We start from the raw sequence: 19,199 nt of genomic DNA on the forward strand, positions 1-19,199 counted from the left end.
GTAATTCATATATTTATTTTATTCTTTGAATTGTAATCCATTACCACGCAATTTATTTTTTTGTTCAAATTGTTACGTGTTTGGCCATTAAGAGCTCTTTCAGGTTGACTCTTGTATTAATTTCCTATGGCTTTTGTAACAAATTACCACAGACTTGATGGCTTAAAATGACACAGGTTATTATTAATTTATAGTTCTAGAGGTCAAAAGTCCAAAAGGGGCCTTATTGGGCTAGTACCAAGTTGGCCGCCTATAGTCCTTTCTGGAAGCTGTGGGGGAAATCCCTAGCCTTGCCTTTTGCAGAGTCTAGAGACTGCCCACATCCCTTGGCTCACAGTCTCCTTCCATCTTCAAAGCCAGCAATCCCATATCTCGGGCCTCTGCTTCTTTCCATGGCTCTGACCTAGGAAGCAAGAGCTTCCTCTTTCATGTATAAGGAGCCTTGGGTTGCATTGGGCCCATCTGGATAATCCGGGATAGCCTCTCTGGTTTAGTCTATTCCAGCTGCCATCATAAAATACCAGACTGGTGCCTGAAACAATGAATATTTATTTTCTAACACTTCTGGAAGCTAGAAGTTAGATCAAAGTGCTAGGTGATTTGGTTCCTGATGAGAGTGCTTTCTTGGCTTGTGGATGGCTACCTTCTTGCTGTATCCTCCGATGGCAGAGAGAGAGAGAGAATGGGAACTCCCTCCTGGTATCTTTTCTATAGGCACTAATCCTATCACATCAGAGCCCTGCCTAATTTAACTTTAATTACCTAATTTAACCTTAATTCCTCCTTATAGCCTCTTTCTCCAAATAGAGACACATTGAGGGTTAAGGCTTCAACATATGAATTTTGAGGAGGGGCACAATTAAATCTGTCATACCCCCTATCTCAAGATCTAACTCCATCACACTTGCAAAGTCCCTTTGCCTGTAATGTAACATACTCACAGGTTCTGGAGATTACAGCCTGGATATCTTTGTGGGGGCCTTTATTTTGCTTGCCACAGCTCTTCGGTCCTTCTGGCATGTCCTATCAAATTTCTTTTTTTTATTTAGTTAATCTAAATTACCCTCCAAACTTCCACTGCATGGGGTACAGGTGTGTTTTATCTCATGATTATTGTGGCTTCTACCATGAGGTCTTTCTAAGGTCCTGAGTGACAGGAGGGTCTTGGGCAGTTCCAAAACACACGTCCATGCTGGTTACTCTACAGTGGTTCTGCATCTCAGCTCACTGGTCTAATGGTCTGAGGACTCTGCTGTCAAGCTTGGGGCTGGGTCTAGAGGTTGGGTGCTACTGGTGCCCTGTCACCTCTGGGGTGTTGCAACTCTCGTAACATCTAGGAGCTTCTCTTTCATCTTTCTTGCTACTCTCAAGACAGAATTCTGGCTCCTTCCTTCCCCCTTGGGGACATCTAGCATAATAATGACGATTGATTAAATTTTTACAAAGTAGGGCAAAAGCTGTTGACTTTAAGCAGAGTCTGCTTTCTTCCAAATTTCTCCAAGTCAAGGAAATACACATGAGAATTGGGTAGATAGGAGAAAAAGCGAAAGAAGGAAAAAACCCGTACCATCTCAATAAATTGTCCTGTCATATTAAATCAGGGAAAGTTTTTGGAAAATAAGCTTTAAAAAAAAATCCACTTGAGTGTGGGAGTTTTCCTAACTTGGCTCAGCACTGTCAGCTGCTTGTGCCAATTCTCCGTTTTAAAGGTTGACATCGAACGGGGTTGTTCTAAAAATTGTACTAGAGATTTGCTTTCATCAGGTGTGGTACAGATGTGGGCATGATTGTCAAGAAGGAAGTTTAAAGTCACAGATGTCTGGGAACAGGAGGCTCAGCAAGCCATGCAGCATCACGTGGGAAGATGCTCAGGTCTGCCAGGAGGCAGGAGAGAAGGAAAGATTCGGAGCTTTTACTGAGGTTTTCACTGGGAGAAATAGGGAGGTGCAGGATAGGTACTCTGAGTAAGCTGAGGACTAGATAGTATGGTGGTGGTCCCCAGTTATGGAGTACCTGGCCCTGGGTGATTTGGGGCAGGGGTAATATTGACGTGATGTGTGAGAATTTGATAAAGGAGATGGTTGGGAATAGGCTTGGGATTAGTTGACAGTGCGTATCTAAGGCACTTACACTTATGGAGAGTTGTTTTTCTCTCCCCAGCAACTAGCTAACCCTGGGAAATGCTAGGATAAAGGTTTCAAATGCCAGAGCATCAAGAATACAGAAAATAAGAAAACATAATCAGTTTAGAAGTCTGCCACACAAGGAGTCAGCTGACCACCACGGTCATAAGGGAGGAAGGAAAGTGGGCTTTCTTATATGTGAGACAGTGACTTTTCTCAGGAAGATATTTGAATGCCCTCTTGTTTAGATGTTGAGTACTTGGAAAGCTTGTGTTTGCAAAGAATAGGTTGTTTATCTTACTAGTGCTAAGTAATATTTTTTTACTAATTTTTTTTTTCAGTAATCTTTACACCCAATGTGGGGCTTGAACTTAATGACACCAAGATCTAGAATTGCATGCTCTTCCGACTCAGCCAATCAGGTGTCCTGCTAAGTCATCTTTGACATGAGACGAGGGTGACATGAGACCTACTAACATGCTGATGATTCTAAGATCCCAGGCCTCAGACAATGCCATTCTGTTCCCTAAGACCCCAAACTCTGTTATCCTCCTGAGTTGAGTGTTGAGGATGGGTGGTGCGGTAACCCCCCGACAGGCTGTTTCAAGAGACATTTAGGTGTGGCTGTGAACCACAACTGAATGAGTGGGTGAGCTCTGTCTTCTTCCTGTGGGCTTCCCTGTGGGTCACATTGCCTTGAGCATAAACTGGCTGATTGCTGAGGGGGGATGTTTTTGGATTCTCTCAGAAGCAGACACTGAACTGGGGACTCGAGTTCAAGTTTTTATCTGGGATGTAGGAAGGAGGTGTAGCAGCAGTGGAGATATGATGCAGGGAAGGGGTGAACCAATTAATCGTGCCATTTTCTTTTTTATGATATGTAATTGACACATAACATTATATTAGTTGCAGGCGTACAGCATCATGATCTGACATTTGCATATGTTGGAAAATAATCTCCAAAAGAGGTTAGCTCACCTCTGTCACCATATATTGTCGAAAAAATTTTTTTCTTGTCTGACAACTTAAAATCTGCTCTCTCAACAACTTTCAAATAAGCCACCACAGCATTATTAACTATAGTTGCCACGCTGTACGTTATGTTCCTATGACTTATGTATTTTATAACTCGAAGTTTGTACCTTTTGACTCTCTTCACCCATTTCTCCCACCACCCCTCCCCCCAACTCCTCACCTCTGGCAACCACCAGTCTGTTCTCTGTCTCAATGAACTTAGTAGTTTTTGTTTTGTTTTGTTTTGTTTTAGAATCCACTATAAGTGAGGGGCACCTGCATGGCTTAGTGGTTGGGCGTCTGCCTTTGGCTCAGGTCTTGATCCCGTGTCCTGGGATCGAGTCCCGAGTCAGGCTCCCTGCACAGAGCCTGCTTTTCACTCTGCCTGTGTCTCTATGAATAAATAAATAAATAAGTGAGAATCCACTACAAGTGAGATTATATGGTATTTGTCTTTATCTGACTTACTTTACTTAGCATAATGCCCTCAGGATCCATTCATGTCACAGATGTCAATAATTCATATATATTTTTTATGACTGAATAATATTACATGTGGGTACCACATTTTCTTTATTCATTCACCCATCAATAGACACTTCAGTTGCTTCCACCTCTTGACTATTTTAAATAATGTATAATGAACGTGGGGATACAGATTATCTTTTAAGTTACAGTCTTCATTTTCTTTGGATAAATATCCAGAAGTGAAAATGCTGGATAATATGGTGATTCTATTTTTTATATTTTGAGGAACCTCTGTACTGTTTTCTATAGTGGCTGTACTAATTTACATTCCCACCAACAGTAAATTAGGGTTTTCTTTTCTTCACATCCTCAGCCAACACTATTATTTCTTGTCTTTTTGATAATAGCCATTCTAAAAGTGTGAGGTGATATCTCACGGTGGTTTTGATTTGCATTTCCTTGCTGATTAGTGATATTGAGCATCTTTTCATATACCTGTTGGCCAACTGTTAGCTTTTTTTGGGGGGGGGATGTCTATTTAGATCCTCTTCCCATTGTTTAATTGGTTTGGTTTTTTGCTATTGAGTTGTATGAGTTCTTCATATATTTTTAATATTAATCCCTCGAGTGCACTCTTAAAACCCGCAATGGCAATGCATGATTGAAGCTCAGTTGGGAACTACTGCCAAACACATACCTTACAATGATCCTACCTGAAGGGTAAGGGATTTGGGGGATTTATACACTGACTTCTGAGAGTCCCTGTAGGAGAGCTACTGCAGGAGTGCTAATTCCTCTGCATTTCTGGCCTGCTGGGTACACTGGCAACTAGACTGTCTATAGTTCTAGAAAAAGAAAGTCCTCTAGCACAGAGACTCAGCATCTAGCAGTTAGAGACCAGCAGGGGCCCATAGAAAGGTGTAAGGTTATGGATGGTATCCTGACAGCATCTGCTTTAGGAGACCCCAAAAAGAATGGGGGTCAAAACGTTATGAGTTTCCTGAATTCTCCTCATTTAGGAATATGCACCTTAGGGGCCAGAGTCTCTGGGGGTGGCTGTGGGCATCACACAGTGCAGGTGCCCTGAGCCTGAGTAGCCAAGGGCCATTTCTCTCTCACTCTCTCTCTTTACTGTTTTCTGTTCATTTTAACATTTTAAAACTGAAGACTTTCTCCATTATAGCTATCCTTTCTTATATGTCCATTTGGCCTTTGGAGAAACTTGGGTCATGGGACCTTAGCACTTTTGCCTTCACTGGCACCTTTCTCCATTGAGAAAAAAACCAAACACACACACACACACACACACACACACACACACACATTCCAACTATGTTGGTCTAAAGACAAATATATTAACATACATACATATACTAACATCATGTAGTTAAGTATTTTCAACAACCTAAAAGTTCATTTTTATATATTTTCTCAAGATTGTATTTATTTATTTGAGAGAGAGAGAGAGAGAGAGAACCCACACAAGCAGGTGAATGGTGGTGTGTGTGTGTGTGGGGGGGAGAAGCAGGCTCCCCGCTGAGCAGGGAGCCAGACACCAGCTTGATCCCAGGACCCCTGGATAACGACCTGAGCCAAACGCAGATGCTTAACGGACTGAGCCACCCAGGTGTCCCTTTCTTTTAAAAAGATTTAAAACATGTTCAAGGTCTTCTAAATGCATTGCTGTGGGCCCTAGGCAGAGGCTCTTGTGTCTAAAGATGTTAGCCCTGGAGAAATATACGCAGGAGGGAAAGGGAACTGCCTTGTCTCGTCCTTACACTAATCTCCTGTTGGGTTGATCCACTTGCCTGTCTCAAACGTGTGGGTGGAGACTCCTGGGGTCTCTGGTGGCAAATGTGAAAAGATGCCCCGTCTCACACTGGGGATACCTCTGACAGAGTTAAGCTGCCTTTATGGATCGATTGTTTTGCCAGATGCTGAGGAATTACAAACCTTCAAAGACCTTGTTTGCAGGCCGGGGTACCACTTCTCCTCAAGGCATCTTTGAAATGCAAACTTGTTCTCTCAGCAGACTCAATGCGTCTCAGCCTTTAAGATAAATGCTTCAAACTGGCAGCAAACCCACTTGAGTTTGGTGCCTGGCTTTCCAACAGATTAATTATATCGATTGCTGGCTGTTCGTTTGCCTTCGTGGCCATCGCTCCCTTGTTGGTTGGCATTTGCTTTCTCCAACCATCACAGCACCAGAGCTGCCTCGAAATAAACACCGATTCAGCACACGGCACGATGGGTGACCGCAAACCTGTGTGCTTTCATGACATGCTGCCTGGCGATGGGCTTGGGGGGCACGGCTGGAATTCCAAATCTCTTGTTTTCTGATGGGCTTCAGGGGCTCCTTGGGGGCCGGGAGCCCTGATGTGTGTGCTACTAGAATGCATACATGTCCCAGCTGGTAGGGCAGGAAGGGCACATGGCAAGATATAGTCACACCTGCTCTAGCAGAACCTGCTTGATGCAGCCGGCAGTGTGGCTTTGCTCTGGGGAGTCCTTTGCTTCTCTCAGTGTTCTCATCGGCAAAGTGATAATAATAACGGGGGGGGGGGGCTAATATTTATTGAACTCTTAGAGTGTGCCAAGCACTACTTTTAAGGCTTTGCAAGTACTACCCTTTCAATCCTCATTGCAGCAAGCTGAGATTTAGAGAGGTGAAGAAACTCAGCCAAGATTAAGAACAGGTGGGACCTACCCGCCAAGGTTCAAGGCTAAACCTAACTCAGATTGCGCTGTCAGGGTGGCCAGCAGGGGTCAATGAAACTCCATGTTTTGAGATGGTGGATTTCACTCTGTGTCCTGGTGGAATTCACATTTTCCCAAGTACCTTGGAGTTCTACCCAAGTTCTAGTTTCAATATAGTGTCATGGCTATGCTGATAGACACTGTAGCCAGCCAGCCGACCTGCATTTGAATCCTGTTCTACCACTGAGTAGTGGTGTGGCCTTGGACAAGTGACCCCATCTCTATGTGCTTTCCTATCCTCATCTGCAAAACGTGGCTAATAATACCTATTTCATAGGGTTATTACAAGGATTACAGGGCTTGTAAAGCATTTAAAGCATATAGAAAAGAACAATGTAATTGTTAAATGTTTAATTATCCTTCATAAAATAAACATGTAATTTCAGGAACTGAATCTAGGGGATGCCAGTGTCTTATGTTAGCTTAGTCTGGTGGGTTTTGGAATCTTGAGTGCAGAGGCTGTGATTTTAATATCAAATGGAATAATTAGATGTTGCAGGCCTAGGAAGAGAGGAATTCTACATCCTGTGACCCATTGTACTTTATTTTATTGAGCAATTAACATGAACAAATTCACAATTAAGAGTGAAAATTAAAACCTAGGGTGTGTATTTGGTTAATAAGGATTTTCTCATTTTGGAAAAGGATGTTATACCTTAATTTAGTTCTTGTGAAAAGCTGCTCCCCCCTTAGCAGAGGGCCCTTGACACGCTTATACCTTTAGTGGGTCCTTCAGCACGAGGGCTGGCTACGTGGGGGAGGGGACTCAAGGAGCTGATTAGTCCAGGTGTAGAAGGGAGCATAACTCATACTCAAGCCTGGAAGACAAAAATCGGAGCTGGAGTTAAAGGAAAAGTCACACCGGTGATCTTGAGAGAATCTAATGAAACGCTATTAGAAGCTGTAAGCAAAGGAAAGCTTAGACATGCCTTCAAGGGCTTGCAAAACTGCCCCAGGCCAGAAAGATGCTTCAGGCAAAATAGAGAAGTCACATCAGCCTGAGACTTTTCCAGAAATGACTATTTCCAATTTAGTACATCTGTTTTCTTTTTCTTGGGTATGCGCCTTCCCAGGTGGCTCCTGGCCTGACTCAGGGTGCCTCTCGGGGACACCTAGAATGGGTCCGTAGTTGCTGTCTCCAGAGCTGACCCCATGGATCTCAGCAACTTCAGTCCTGTTCCATGCCTGGCCTGGATCCTGCAAGGGTCGCAATAGATCATGTGTGATGGTTGGGTTTTATTTGGCAACCAAGCATGACTTGTTTTTGTAATATAGGGGCAAAATAAAGGGCAACAGGGAATCATAGAAGGATTCACAGGCCCACGAAGGAGGGCTTGCCTTTGAGTGAAAAAGAGGGTCATGGGATGCATTACCTGATGGAGGAGTTGAAATTATTAAAAGGAATCATCAAAATGCCGATGGTGAACTTGTTCTAAGTGCTGTGCTAGGTACTCCCATGACTAATCTTTCCAACGATTTATCATCTCTATTTTCTAGATAAGGAAACTGAGGTACAAGGGCCTGTGGATCAATCTTGCTTGACCTCTATGTACCTAAGATGCATCTATATGTACTGAACACTAGGACATGAGGTTAACAATGTTCACAAAAGGGGTGGGGGTAAGATGACAAAGGGAGGGAATCGGGGGGAGCAATTGATATGACTAATGACAATATTAATAATTATATTACAAATTAATTATTAATAATTGATAATAATGGCTATCATTTATGGGGAAATTCTGAGGTACCAAGGGCTGTAACGCAGTTTATTCTGGACATCATCTCTTTTGACCATCACAACAACCCTATGAGATTGGTGGTACTGATCCCCACATAAAAGTTTTCTGTCCGGTTGTGGGACAGTGAACTTTAAATCCTGGACTGACAAATCAACATTTGTTCCCTTTTTAAACTGTTACTGAGCACCTAGTACAACCAGGCCTGAGAAGCTGCCTGCTGTAGAGCTCAGGTCATTGGGAAGATGGGTCTGGAAGCCAAGGAGTAAAGGTGACAGGGATGGCTCTCGTTTTCTGTGGGAAGAGTGCATTGGACTCTGCAGAGATCTATGTCTGCTGAGATCAGCACTGAGATGTCATGTCTACTTAGAGAAATCCTGTAAACTGTTCACGGTATCGGTAATATTGATCACAAACCCATATGCACCATGGTCTTTATGTACATGATCTTGGTTATGATGGTCCTGCAGGGTGGATACAATCTTGGTTGAACAGAAGAGGAAACCGAGGCACAGAGAGGAGGCAGATGAGGCAAGTGGCTGAGCTAAGGTTTGAGCTTACTTGTCCCTATACCCATGTCTTCTAGGGGACCCCTCAGTTCTTCCCCAGCTTCCCTATCTCCAGGCTAGCCTGAGAAGGCTGCCCCCTGGAGCAGGACTATTGAATGGGCTGTGGCTATGTCTTCCTGTGTTGGATGTAGCACAGCCACAGTCCTGGCAGAGGACATCCAGATGCCTTGGGACCTCGCCACGGCCCTTAGCCAGTGCTCCAGCCTGGGGGTTTGTTAGCTGATCTTGTGCTCTTGTGGGAAGGTGCATTGCACTCATGGGCCAATATCGTAAAGAAGCAGTGGGGCAAGGAACAATCTACATTTCTCTGTGTCTCTAAATCAATAAATCTTGCTTGCCACATTCCCCTCTTGTCAGAAAGGGCAAGAAATGTAGCTTGGTTTATGTTTCAGGGCAGCCCTGCCCCATCCCCGGGTTGTGTGGGAAGCCCACAGAATTCACAAGGTTGGGAAGCTGGGGAAAGGGCTGCCTTGGGTATAGCTCATCGTGGTCCCTTTGAGCCTCTGGGGGGCTGGGTTTTCCTAGGCCCCTTTCTGAAAGTTTGGATGCCATAGGGCTTACGGTTGAGCCCCCTGTTTCTACTTATATGTTCTTGGGTGGTCCTGCCACCTCCAGGGTTGCTCCAAGGAAGAGAGGCTAAGTGCTACTTTCTCCTCCACTCTCTGCTTTTGGGATTTCTGACTGCTCTCCTCACTGGGCCACTGACCTGTCCTCTCCGTGGGGCTCTCCCTTTTGTGGACAATAGCCACAAGACAACAGATTTTGCCCCGATTCGAAGGACAGAAATGCTGGGGGTGGTCGGGTGTCTGGGTGGCTCGGTCAGATAAGCATCTGACTTTGGCTCAGGCCATGATCTCGAGGTCCTGGGAGGGACCCCCGGGTCAGGCTCCACAATCAGTGGGGAGTCTGCTTCTCCCTTTCCCTCTGCCCTGTCCCCCACTCATGCGCGTGGGTGCACGTGTTCTTTCACTCTGTCTTTCAAATAAATAAATAAGTAAATAAATAAATAAATAAATAAATAAATAAATATTTTAAGAGTTAAATTTTAAAAATTTAAAAAAATGCTGGGGGGATAGAAGGGAAAATACTTCTCTCATTCTTTTATTGTAATCATACTAAGCTGATAGTCACTGATGTTTATTTACTTCCTCCTGTGTATGAAGCCTGCGCACTATTTAATAATAATGTTGTGAAAAAAAAAAAATAAAAATGATACTGTTGTGGTCGTTGCGTTTTGCAACAGGGGAACTGAGGTCTACAGAGGTTAAGCAATTTGTGTGGGGTCACGTAGTTGGTGCATCTCACTCTGAGATTCAAACCTGGGCAGGCTGACTCCAGGACTCATGCACTTTACTGTATGGTCTTCCTGTTTACAACATAACTCTTTAGGGTGACTCTGCATACCCCTCTTCCCCTATTGGGTTGGTGATTCTCTCCATTCTAAATATCCTGCCTTCTTAAGGTCTCTTAATTTGGGCACAAGCTTATACCTAATAAAGCTGCGAATGCGTATCCTCACAGATTGGCTGAGAGTCCTGCAGAAGGCATGCTAGACCCGAGGGCCAAGGGGCCAAGGGTATGTGAGCGATTGCAGAAATGGTCACACATTCTTTCCTGCCTTGTTCCCATGCCCTTGGAGTGTGACTTTAAGCTCATCCCACTGACATAGGATCCCTTCTTTTGTTCCTTGAGTGTAGACTAGCATGGAATGCTATGGAAGGGGTGATGTGCCAGTTTCAGCCCAGGCCGTGCGCTGCTTGTCTTGTCATAATGCTGCCACTGCCATGTATACAAGCCCAGGGAGCTTGCCAGAGGGTAACAGGCATGTGGCCTAATCTTTCCCATCACCCCAGCTGGAATACCAGCCAGCTTCAGACATGGAGCTTCCTGTTCACCAGCAGCTGACTGCTGATGCCCTCGCGAACTGAGACCAGAAGAATCTCCCAGCTGCACCCAACCCAAGTTGCCGACTCTCAGCACCATGCATTAAATTCATGTTTATTGCTTTAAGCCATTAACTTTTGAGGTGGTTGGCAGTTATGCAACAAAACCTACCTGATGCACTTAGCTTCGAGTCACATGGGTTCATCCCAGAGTTGAGTCGTGAGACTAGGGGCACGCTCATTAGGGGCAGATGAATTAGAGCCACACTTGTTCTTCCTCAGTGTTCCATGCAAGCACATTCCTGTGGGTTTGTGCCACTGATACCCAATACTGTTTCTAGTTCTGAGCACCTCGACAGAGGAAATGAATCTTTGTTGAGAAATGTGATCTGGTCCCAGCCACGACGCTAACTTGCCATGTGGTTTTCAGTGACTTCCTTCACTAATCTGGCTTGTAGTTCCTCGCATATTTAAGAATATGAGACTGACACACATACTTTATGATTTTTGCCAGCTTTATTATTTGTGACTCTGTGAGGCATCACTAGCATGATGTTCATCCTGTCCACATTTGATTTGGATGGTTTATTCTGGACCACCGGAATGGTACAAAATGATGAGATGGTGGTGGCTTATGTTTTGCTTTTTTGTTTTTTTTTTTTTACCATCCACATAAAAAGAAACAGACCATAAACTCGGTTGTGTCACTGCAAGAAATTTCCTTTATTGACAGTGAAACAAAAAATGTCTTAACTATAAAAATATAGGTTTGGAAAGAAAATGCTCATGTTTCCTGACAAATAAGTTTGCATTATTAAAACTAGAGCATTTTATGGGCTTGTTGTTGAAATTTACATACTGCTATTGCTTTTGGCTTTTCTCCTAAATCAGAAAATGGTTTGGTTGACCTGACTGCATAGGTTCTATAAAATGTGTCTGTTCCTTCATTCCTTCATTTATTCAGCCATTACTTGCTATGAACCAGACACTGTCCTCCTTCCGGGAGTACAGAACTGAACAAAACAGGCAAATAGCAACCCTCAAAGAGCTGACATTTTAGTGATAAAAGCCAATCCACAGAATTAGTCATCTAGTGATTAGTGTTATGAAGAAAGAAAATTTTTGCTAGAGGACAGATTAATACTGGGTATGTTTCTCATGAGCAGGACACACATTTATTACTTCCATTTATTCCCACCTTGCCCTGAAATTTCTCATTCATTCTTAAATGTGGTCAATTGGAACTGAGAGGCCTTCTGCATTCAATGATGCCCATTACACAGGTATCCCCAGTCAGGAAGAAAGCCCAAGGATGTGGAATAGGGAAGAAAATGGCTCTTTTTTGTTTTGTTTTGAAGATTTTATTTATTTATTTGAGAGAGAGAGAGAGAGAGAGAGAGAGAGAGAGTGAATAAGCAGGGAGGAGTGAAGGGGAGAGAGAAAAGCAGGATCCCCACTGAGCAGGGAGCCAGATGTGGGGCTCGATCCCAGAACCCTGGGATCATGACCTGAGCCAAAGGCAGACACTTAACTGACTGAGCCACCCAGATGCCCCGAAAATGACTTTCAATAGTCCAAATTTGGGGGATAGGCTGCATTTGAGGCTGGGGTACAGGGCACCACTGTGGCTTCCTAGAACAGGCAATATTATATCAAGGAACAAACTGTGCTGGGGTTTGAGGGCTTGGGCTCTGATTGCATCTCAGGACTGGATTTTGCATGTTATTTTGAATATGTCTTTTATCCTCTGTTTCTCAATCTGTAAAACAGGAATATTACTAGTAGTACCTACCTCTCCACATTGTTGGAAGATCAGATGCCATAGCATAAACAGAGCATTTTTGTTAAAGTTATCTTCTAGATGCATGGCACATTCTCTAAGGACAGGACCGTGTCTTGTTTATCTTATTTCCACAGAGTTGACATATCAAATACTCAATAAATGATGGTTGAGTGAATGAATGGGTCAGAGAATAAATTAGCACAAGGATGAAATTGAATCTTGTTGGCCTCAATTTTTTTGTTTTGCAAATTAGGGCTCCCATGTATAGTTTTGCAGGTTGCACACTGCACAAGTGAACTTGGTTGAGGGGGCAGGAGGAGATTAAAACCTAGATTTTCCACCTGCCAAATCATGTGCCTGGTGCAGAGGGTGCCTTTCATAAAGGTCAGCAATGGGCCTGTCTAACATGAAGGAGTTGGGCTCTGTTGCCTCTCAGAAACTTCAATTATATCATTACATGATAGGGCCCTGATGCTGTATTCCTCATAAAATCCCCAGATGACTCAGATTTTCCTCCTAAGTTGGGTAACATTGGATTGGTGGTCTTTTAAGGCCCTTCTCACTCTAGGGAGGTGATTTTGGATTATATTTTAGATTTCTTGAATTTATCATTTTCTAGTATTTCATGTTAAATTTTCTTTGTTAATGAGTACATGAGCTGCCATCTCATGATGCCCTTACCCACCCGTTTGGCAGGGTGTAGCATTTGTTGTACGTGAAGTATGTGTTCCCCATTCATCAATAAGGAATTCCGTGCCAAGCTAAATTTTAAAAATTTACCTGGGTTTCTCTTTTTAGCTCCCAGCATTTGTGTTTTTCCTGAGTCCATCAGCAATATCAAATATTAATGAAAAGCAGGATTCTTTAGACAATACAGAGCTGCTAAGACAAAAACCTGGCGATGAAAGCTACCAAGGTCTAATTTAATTTATCTGCCTTTGTTTCTTTCCCACCCTCTTTGTCAGTCAGGCTGCAATGAGAAGAAAGAAACCACATAGTAATTTCAGGAAGAAAAATTTACTGTGAAGCAGGGTTTCTCTGCAGTGCACTCTGTGGAGGCATTTTCTCCGTCACTCTGGGCTGGGGCTGGTGTATAGCTGCTAGGTAAGCAGGAAGCAACTGGAAGGGAGGCAGAGACCAGCAAGCAGGAAACACCCCTTCCCGATGCAGGTGAAGTGACTGCAGGGTTCCTGTAATTCACTGGATACCCATCCTGGGGGTGTTGCTGGAGCTGATGGGAACGTGTCCCTGTGCACCCCGCAAGCACACTGCTGACAACAGCTCTTGGTAGGAACCAGAAGAAGCAGCACTTGTAAAGGCTTAAGAACAAAAGCAGCTCCTCCTTCCTGCAGTGTCTCTGCATCGACCTCTATAGGTACAATTGGGCATTACACCGTCTTCAAAAAATATTTTCCTTGAGCTGTCAGTAAAAGATGATTTGGATCTGAAAAAGGCAATAAATTGATAGCTGGTGTATTCTTGTATTGTACCTTCCTCTTAACCACCTCTTTACCATCTACTTGGCACAGGTCTGGCACTTAGTATGTACAAAATTAATGTTAACTGAATGATCAAAAGAAAAAAAATGAATGAATGATGAATGAACAAATGCCAGGATTTGCCTTTTTTTTGGAGCTCTTTTGGAGAATTTACCACTGGTGTAATTTTCTTCTACAGAATAGCAAATGGTGGTGTTTACTCCCTCCAATCCCACTCTCCTACTAAATTTAAAATTAATTGAATTATCCCGTTATATCTTCTCAACTCATGTAACGGGTCAATTTGATAAAAATCAATTAAAGAATCGAGCAAGTCAGTGGAAACAAATTACTTAACCTAGTTTGAATTGATTCATTGATTAAATTCCCCAATTGAGCTACGAAAACACGAGACAGGTATCTGTTTTTGAGACGAGGATATTAACCAAAGTATTGCTGGCCAATGAACTAAGTTCAACAAAATTGTTACGCAGAGGGATAAGAACATTAATAATATGAAAATTAGAATTAATTTTGATTTAGGTGTCAGATGATTCCTTGCTGACTGCAATCTGGTAAGTCAGCAGTAACCAGGGATTAAGTTACACTGTCATTTAAAATGAAGAAGCATAGTGAGAAGATAATTGGATTGGGATTGGATAAAAGTGTGGTGTGGGCTACCTGCTAATGTAGGAGGACTAATGTAATGTGGACGAGTCACTTGCCTTTTGGGTCTTCCCTTTCTTCTGGAATGCAAGAGTAACTATATACTTCATTCAGGGGAAGAGTAAACATAATATGAATGTAAAAGTATTTTGGACATTGAAAGTACTACACAAGGGAGCCTGGGTGGTTCAGTCGGTTAAGCATCTGCCTTTGACTCAAGTCATGATCCCAGGGTCCTGGGCCTGAGCTTCATGTGGGGCTCAGCAGGGGAGTCTGCTTTTCCCCTCCTCTGCCCTTCTCCACTGCTCCTGCTCTCTCTCTCTCTTTCTCAAATAAATAAATAAAATCTTTTTATTTTTTTAAAGAAAGTACTATACGAACTTTGGATTCAGAAATTTGGGCCTTGAGTTTCCTCTCTGAAGTTTACAGGCTCAGCATCCTTGGCGAGGATGTTTAATCCTGCTATCCAGTACAGTGAAAACAGGCTCGGAGGCCAGCATTCCTGGGTCCAAATCCCATCTACTAGATGTTGGACAAGACATTGAACATTACTATGTGCAAGTCTGCTCACTTACAAAAATGAGGGTGGTTATCAGTGTCCCATGGTTATTTTAAGTATTAAATGAGAAAAATTATTGAAAAAGCCTTGCCTAATACAGCACATATTAGGTATCTGTGAACGTTTGTCAGTCCCCCCCCTTCGTCCTCCATCACATGAGAATAATATCACCGACTTCAGAATCATTGTATCTCAAACAAGATTATGTATATCATAACCTGAGGTGCAAGATACCTTTCTTCCCACCTTATGTCAATAGAAAAATATGCGCAGAATCAGAATCAGTCACCAGGTGGCACTGTGGTAGTATCTTTGATTTCAGGGTTTCCGCATAACAAAAATATCACCTTAGTGTACCTTTCAAACTGAAGTCTTAAGGTAAGAAAAATGGGTTACATTTAAGAGGGAAGCGTTGCTCGATAATGGAGTAATGTCTTCTGTAAATGATATTTTAATGTCCAGTTTCTTACTCTGGAGAATCAGGAAGGAAAATTTTAAATCATTCCTTTACATTCTTAATTTGGAAACATAAGAAGCATAAGAACCAGGCAAGTAAGGGAGAAAAGCTTTTATTTGCTTTATTATAACATCATGTTATCACAATTTACAACTTTTTCTCTTGGAGATACATTTTGTTTTCTCAACTATTCTGGTAACATGCTCATTTCCTCTTCTTTTTCTTCTTCTTGTTCTTTTTAAAAAGAAATGTTAGATTTTAAAAGAAATTTGTCTTAGACAAATATTTCTTGAGTATCTAATGTATGCCATGCACTGTTCTGGGTGACTGAAATAAGACAATAAGCAGAGACGTCAAAACTCCATATCCTGAAGGGGTGAGGGACCCATTATCAACTAGTAAAAAAATGAACAAAAAGGGAATTTTAGGAGGGCCATAGGATAAAGCGTGACTTAGGTGTGCATATTTGGGAAACACACTTTAGATAGAATGGTTAGGTAAGGACTTTCCAAGCTGGAGGTTTTGTTCTATAACCTCAATTGGAAGGATCTGGTTAGGCAAAGGCCTAGGAGAACAACAACTCAGACGGAAGGAAAAGCTGGCTGTCATGTGGGAACAAGCATACCAAGTTCAAGATAAGCATTTTTGGTAAATTAGTACTATCCCAGTGATCTATTGCTGCATAACAAACCATCCCCAAACTCAGTAGTTTTAAATGACCAATCTATTTTGCTGACAGTTTTGTAGGTGTTAGGAATTGAGAGAGGTTCAGCTGGGTGGCTTGTTTTGATCCACCTGGTGTCACCAGCAAGGGGACCTGAAGATGGCACCCTGATGCTGCCCCGGATCTCTCTTCTCTATGTGGTGTCTTGTCCTTACAGCCTCTCTATAGGCTTCTCACAGGAATGATACTCCCCAAGTGTTTGCCCTTCTTACGTGGCTACTGGCTTCCAAGAGACCAGGGTAGAAGCTGCCTGTCTTCTTAAAGCTGAGGCCAGAAATTACTTCTGACATGGCATCACTTCTGCTCAATTCTACTGGTCAGAGAGTCCAGTCCTCTTCCTTCAAGGGGAGAATAAATAGACCCTACCTCTTCCTTCCTCCCTGCTTCACTCTCTTTACTTTCTTTTTTCCTTTATTTCTTTCTTTTTCACTTTTTAATTGAGATATAATAGACATATAACATTATATTAGTTCCAGGTGTATAACATAATTGATTTGAAATATGTATATATATAGTGATTGAAATATATATACATATAGTGAAACACTCACTGCAGTAAGTTTAAACGTCCATTACCATGCATTACAATTTTTTTTCTTGGAATGGGATGAGAACTTTTAAGATCTACTCTTGTAGCAACTTTCAAATATCTAATACTGTGTTATTATTATTTTTAATTAATTACTTAATTTTTTTATTGGAGTTCAATTTGCCAACATATAGTATAACATCCCACTAGGTGCCCCCCTCAGTGCCCATCACCCAGTCACCCCAACTCCCTGCCCACCTCCCTTTCCACTACCCCTTATTCATTTCGCAGAGTTAGGAGTCTCTCATGTTTTGTCACCCTTACTGATATTTTCACTCATTTTCTCTCCTTTCCCTTTATTCCCTTTCATTAATTTTTATATTCCCCAAATGAATGCGACCATATAATGTTTGTCCTTCTCTGACTGACTTACTTCCCTCAGCATAATACCCTCCAGTTCCATCCACATCAAAGCAAATGGTGGGTATTTGTCGTTTCTAATGGCTGAGTAGTATTCCATTGCTAATACTGTAGTATTAACTGTAGTCACTGGGTTGTACATTCATTACCTAGGACTTGTTTTATAACTAGCAGTTTCTATCCTTGACCATCTTCACCCATTTTTGTCTGCCCCCGCTTCCTACCTCAGGCTACCACCACTTTGTTTTCTGTTTCTAGAGTTTGGAGGTTTTTGAATTTTTATTTATTTTTTATTTTTTTTAGATTTCACATATACATGAGCTGATAGAGCTCATATGTCTTTCTCTGTCTGACTTAGCATAGTGCCTTCCAGGTAATGGACTTCACCTCTCGATGGGAAGAGTGTCAAAGAATTTGTGGCCGTCTTCAATTGCAACAGATCCTTAAAAAGTTAACAGATATTCCCTCTGGATAGCTGGGGTCCAGACTTCCACAGCTCAACACCACAGATCTGGTCCGGCTGTAGCATGGACATCAGGAAACAGCTTTGGAGAGTTTTCTTTGGGGTCCAGACCCATAATTAGGAAAGTCTGCATTGAACAAAATCCACTCTGTCCATTTCCCATCATGAACGTTATCATCAGCATGGATGTAAATGCATAGGAGGTTTCTTAAATCCTAATTGTGAATCTACGGCTTAGGGTTTGGGATAGAAAGCAGAGCAAGCAAGAAGTTGCTGTGGCCAAGAGCTAAAAGGTTGCTACCTGTCTTCTCCTTTAGTTGGCTAATTGGATTTAAATTAAAAAAAAAAAGTTTTAATTAAAAAAAAGAAGAAAGCAGAGTTAGATGCCAGCTTCTGTGTGTGCATTTTCCTATGCAGAATATTTCTGGGATAATCTTAGAGAAATAGGAGCAAAGGGCAATAAGTAATTATATTTCAGATACTAAGAGTGTTTGGCATTGAAATAGCCTACAAAACAACTATAACTATACCCTGGTCGCCATGATTTAGCCAGGAGAGTGATTAATTAGATTTGTCCCCTTAAGAAAGGTAGTCAAGCCAGTTGGAATTGAAGTCCTCTTCTGACTGAGTTGGAAGAGCAAAGAAGCAAAGGAAGGTGAGAGCCTGCATTTCTGCCCTATCAGCCTTTAGGAAGAAGGAGAGAGACCAGTGGGGACTGAGAATTTTCTCTGGTGGACAGGAGATTGGGGGGAGGTGAGGTGAGGATAAAGTAAGCTGATTGCTGGACCCAGCTGGTCCTGAGTCTGTTCTATGGCAACGTGGCAATCAACAGAGCAGATCATTTTTGTATTGACACGTGTCCCAGTTTGAATGTTTGCCTAATGATGGGAGCTGGCTTCACTCAAGATTCAATTGAGCCCACAAATGTTTGTTTAGTGATGGTGACTGCTAAGTCAAGATAAAATGGAACCTGAGAAAACGTCAACAGAGTTTATATTCACAGTCGTCACATATTTTCCCCAGGTAATTACTTATTTCTTCTAGCACCCTTTTGATGTGCTGAGACTCCAAAAATGATCCTGTTACATGAAAAGCTCTGGCCCTAAGTGATATGTCAGCATGGGCAACATTTCTAGTCTCCTGTTTACTCTTGGATGTCAGGGGGGGACACTAATAAACTTCTCCTGGTTCTATTGTTTCCTCTGGAGCAGTGTTTTTATTATTCTTTATTATGATTTACCATGTTAAAATGGGTGGATTCACCTGGATGAAGATTTCCATGGCAGCCCTAACAATTGACTGGGGAAGTCCCCTTGTGGTCATGTTGTAATTTTTTTTTTTAAGATTTTATTTAATTTATTCCTGAGAGATACACAGAGAGAGGCAGAGACACAAGCAGAGGGAGAAGCAGGTTCCATGCAGGGAGCCCGATGCAGGACTCGATCTCAGGTCTCCAGGATCACACTGAAGGCAAGTGCTAAACTGCTGAGTCACCCAGGCTGCCCATTATGTTATAACTAAAATAGGGCTTGGTTGTGCAAATCCCACACTCAGATGCTGTTGCTAT

This window comes from Vulpes vulpes, chromosome 9 (genome assembly GCF_048418805.1).
Source record: "Vulpes vulpes isolate BD-2025 chromosome 9, VulVul3, whole genome shotgun sequence".
NCBI lineage: Eukaryota > Metazoa > Chordata > Mammalia > Carnivora > Canidae > Vulpes > Vulpes vulpes.